The sequence below is a fragment of the Coenobita brevimanus genome, chromosome 38, assembly GCF_032717465.1.
Source record: "Coenobita brevimanus isolate Jiangsu-jjx chromosome 38, ASM3271746v2, whole genome shotgun sequence".
Lineage (NCBI taxonomy): Eukaryota > Metazoa > Arthropoda > Malacostraca > Decapoda > Coenobitidae > Coenobita > Coenobita brevimanus.
In genome coordinates, this window is record NC_136991.1 from 1,807,501 (window position 1) to 1,811,781 (window position 4,281).

Genomic DNA, 4,281 nt, shown 5'->3' on the forward strand with positions numbered 1-4,281 from the left:
AAACCATTTGGCTTGTCACCCACAGGCAGAAGTAAGAGGAAAGAATGAAGGAAAGAAAGACAAGAGGGAGTGTAAAGTCACCCGTAGGCAGGACGAGGAACCAAAATAATAATAATAATAATAATAATAATAATGAATAAATAAAAAGAAAATTTGGTCTCATTGGTAAGATGTTCATAGGAGCTACGATCATACTTACCCCAAAAAGTTCGAAATTCTATTACTAACTGAGGAAAACCGTCTGAAACAAGACTATATACCGATGGTCCTCGTGGTGAAGGGGTTGGTCTGATTTGTCCACTACGAGACCTGGATTTATGTATGGGGTTAGGCTGGTTAGAGAGGGAGGGGGTAGGGGGTTAGGAAGAAGGGGGGGTAGGGGGAGTAAGGGATAGTGCGGGAGTAAGGGAGGGGGTAGGGGGTAGGGGGGAGTTTGGGATAGTGGGGGGGTTAGGGAGGAAGGGAGGGGATAGGAGGGGAGTTAGGGATAGTGGGGGGTTAGGGAAAAAGGGAGGGGGTAGGAGGGAGTTAGGGATAGTAGGGGGTTAGGGAGGAAGGAAGGGAGGTAGGGAGAGTTAAGGATAGTGGAGGGGTTAGGGAGGGGGTAGGAGGGAGGTTAGGGATAGTGGAGGGGTTAGGGAGGGGGTAGGAGGGAGGTTAGGGATAGTGGAGGGGTTAGGGAGGGGGTAGGAGGGAGGTTAGGGATAGTGGAGGGGTTAAGGAGGAAGGGAGGGAGTTAGGGATAATGGGGGTTAGGGAGGAAGGGAGAGTTAGGAGGGAGGTTAGGGATAGTGGAGGGGTTAGGAATGAGGTAGGAGGGAGGTTAGGGATAGTGGAGGGGTTAGGAAGGAAGGGAGGGGGTTAGGGATAGTGGGGGTCAGGGAGGAAGGGAGGAGGTAGGAGGGAGTTAGGGATAGTGGGGGGTTAGGGAGGAAGGGAGGGGGTAAGGGGGTTAGGGATAGTGGAGGGATTAGGGAGGAAGGGAGAGGGTAATGGGGGTTAGGGATAGCGGGGGTTAGGGAGGGAGTTAGGGATAGTGGGGGGGATAGGGAGGAAGGGAGGGGGTAGGAGGGGTTAGTAGTGATTTCAATGTGTCAGAGAGTTGGGAAGGTGAATGGTGCTAGGCTGACACGAAAGGGAGATGGCTGCACGTGGGTTGGATTAGTTTGGATTTGGTCTGGTCTAGTTGGGTTGGGTTAGGTTGGATTGGGTTGGGTTGGGTTAGATTGGATTGGGTTTGGTTTGGTCTAGCTGGGTTGGGTTGGTTTGGGTTAGATTGGGTTGGGTTGGAGTGGGTTTGGTTTGGTTAGGTTAGGTTTGATTGGATCGGGTTGTTAGGTTAAATTGGGCGAGGTTAGAAGGCGTTACGTTAGCTTTGATTTGGTTTTACACTGGTGTGTGAGAGAGAGAGAGAGAGAGTGAGTTAGTTCCGTATATTTGTTCATCGACCTGGAAATCTTTCGTGCCGAGAATGAGTTGCTAAGAGGGAGAGAAATTGGAGGAGAGGGAGGGAAGCAGGGAGAAGGGTGGAAGGAAGGAAGTATAGATCGATGGAAGAATGGATGGGAGGGTGGATGGATGGATTGATGGATGGAAGGAAGGCAGGAGGGGTGAATGGATGATGGAAGGAGGAAAGAAAGAGGGAAGGATCTAGGGAAGGAAGGAAGGAAGAAATCAGGGAAGGATAGACGGGAGGGATATTTGAAGGAAGGAAGGAAGGAATGATGGTGGAGCAAGAAAGAAAGGAGAAAGGAGAGAATAAAAGGCAGAGACTGAAGGTTGAAAGAAGGAAGAAAGAGAAAGAAGGAAGTGAAGGATAGAATGTGAGGAAGGAAAGGAACGAGAGAGAGAGAGAGAGAGAGAGAACAAAGGAGTGCGGAGTACAAAGGCAAGTAAACTAACAAGGGAGACTGTGACTAATGTAATTATTCTGTGGAGGAAGAAAGGAAAGAAGAAACGAAGGAAGGAAGAAAACAAAGAAAGAAGGATACCGGTATAGGGAAGGTACGAACTGAAGAAGAAAGGAAAGGGAGAGAGAAGGAAGGAGGGAAGGAGAGGAGTTAAGGAAAGATGTTACGGCGGAGGGAGAGAGAGAGGGAGGGAGGGAGAGAAAGTAGGGAAAGAGAGTTGGAAAGGCAGAGGGAAAGAGGAAGAGAGATGGTTGGAGAATGGGAAAGTGAAGGAGGGAAGGAGAGGAGAGAAGGAACTGTGGAGAGGGAGAGAAAGAGAGAGGGAGGGAGGAAATAAAGAGTGAGGGAGGAGATTGGATATGGTAATTTGCAGTGTTATTGCTGAAGGAGGGAGGGAGAGAAGGAGGAAGGGAAGGAAGAAGGAGGGGAGAGGAGACAGGGAAGGAAGATGGATGGATGAAGGGAAGAAGGAGAGAAAGAAATAATGAAAGAGGACAGCGAAAGAAGGGAGGAAAGAGTAGAAGAGAGTTGGTGAAAGAAAAATGTTAAGATGGACAGGGAGGAGAAAGATGAGAGAGACAGATGAAAGAAAGAGAGAAGGGGAGGGAAAGAAAGAGGGGGAGAGAGAGAGAGAAAGAGAGAGGTAAGGAATGGGGGATGAAGAGAGGGAAAGAAAAAAGGAAGGAAGGAAAAGTGTGTGTGCGTGTGTGAGAGAGAGAGAGAGAGAGAGAGAGAGGATAGAAACTTAAAGGCGTACTTGTGCAAAATTACGGAACAAGATTATTCCTTGTCAGAATCAGTAGACTTGGTCAGAATGTTTCCTAAAGTATCAATATTGTTAGTCCTTTAGAACAAGATGATATATTCACGTCATGATTTCGTAGGTATTTATTTGTCTTGAGTATATATCTATCTCTCTGTATATTTATCTATCTGTCATGTCTTTATCTGTCTGTCATATACATTTATATATCTATCTCACTTTCACACATATATATTTCTTTCCCATATATTTCTGTCCCTTTCACATATATTCCTCTTCCATGTAATACTCTCTTATTTACATGTGTCTGTTTTTTTTTTCCTACCCAGCCATCTACCTAGTCGTGTGTAGGGTATCTATTTATCTTTTTATCTATCTGTCTGTATCTATCAATCTTATCTCTTAACGATATCACTAAACAGCATCAGACCACATTGCTGTTCATGCATGTACGGTATCTGTCTAGCTGTCAATTTATCTTTGTATCTATCTAGCTATCTTTCTGTCTATCAGTCTATCTACCTGTCTGTCTATCTATTTATCTACCATTGTCTTATCTCTTAACAGTATCACTAATTGGCATCAGACCACTATCTATCTCAATCTGTCTGTTGGTATCTATCTAGCGGTCTGTCTGTCTATCTATCTATCTATCTATCTTATCTCTTAACAATATCACTAAGCAGCATCAGACCACAACTCATTCCGACCCCCTTGAACCCTCTCTCTCTTAATCCGGATCTTCTTCATGTCCTCCCCTGATGGCCTGCACGGTAGAGGCGGGGGGGTGGGTGGGTTAGGGGTTGGGATTGGCGCGGGTTGGGTTGGGTTAGATATGGCTTGGTTGGGTTGAGATAGCTTGGGTTAGGAAAGGATGGGATGGGATTGAGTTGGGTTAGGCTAGGTTAGGTTAAGTATGATTTGGTTGGGTTGGGTTAGGTTAGGTTAGGTTAGGTCTGGTTGAGTTAGATTGGGTTAGATTCTTAGATTCTTTAATAACAAATCCACAAGTATCCTGTGTATAGTATTTTCTTCACACTAGCCTACAAAACACCAATATCACTGAATTCATGACCCCCACACTCCATGGGAACTTTGACCTTGTTGATGTGTCTTTAAGATGGGGGGAAGGTAACCTGTTCTCTTTCAGGTCATCCTATACTGGCAGGTCAGAGAAGGGGTGGGGGGAGAGGAGAGGAGTATTTTAAGTTGTTTTTAAATCCTTGAAGTTAGAGAGGTACTTGTGTGTGTGTGTGTGTGTGTGTGTGTGTGAGAGAGAGAGAGAGAGAGAGGTGGGGGAGGAGAAATAAGGAAGAGGTGTAGTGTAAGTTATTTTTGTTTCCCATAGTCAGAGAGGTCGTACTTTTGAGAGAGAGAGAGAGAGAGAGAGAGAGAGAGAGAGAGAGAGAGAGAGAGAGAGAGAGAGAGAGATAGAGAGAGAGAGAGAGAGAGGATGAGTTTCAGAGAGATGTCACTGATGTCATAACTGAGCAGAATAAGATGTTGTGGCGGAAGTAAGAAAGAAACAGGGAAGTGGTGATGGCTGCTAAGATTTTACTAAGACGTATATCCTTGAGTTCATTAGCCTCAGAGGTCTTAGGTGTGATG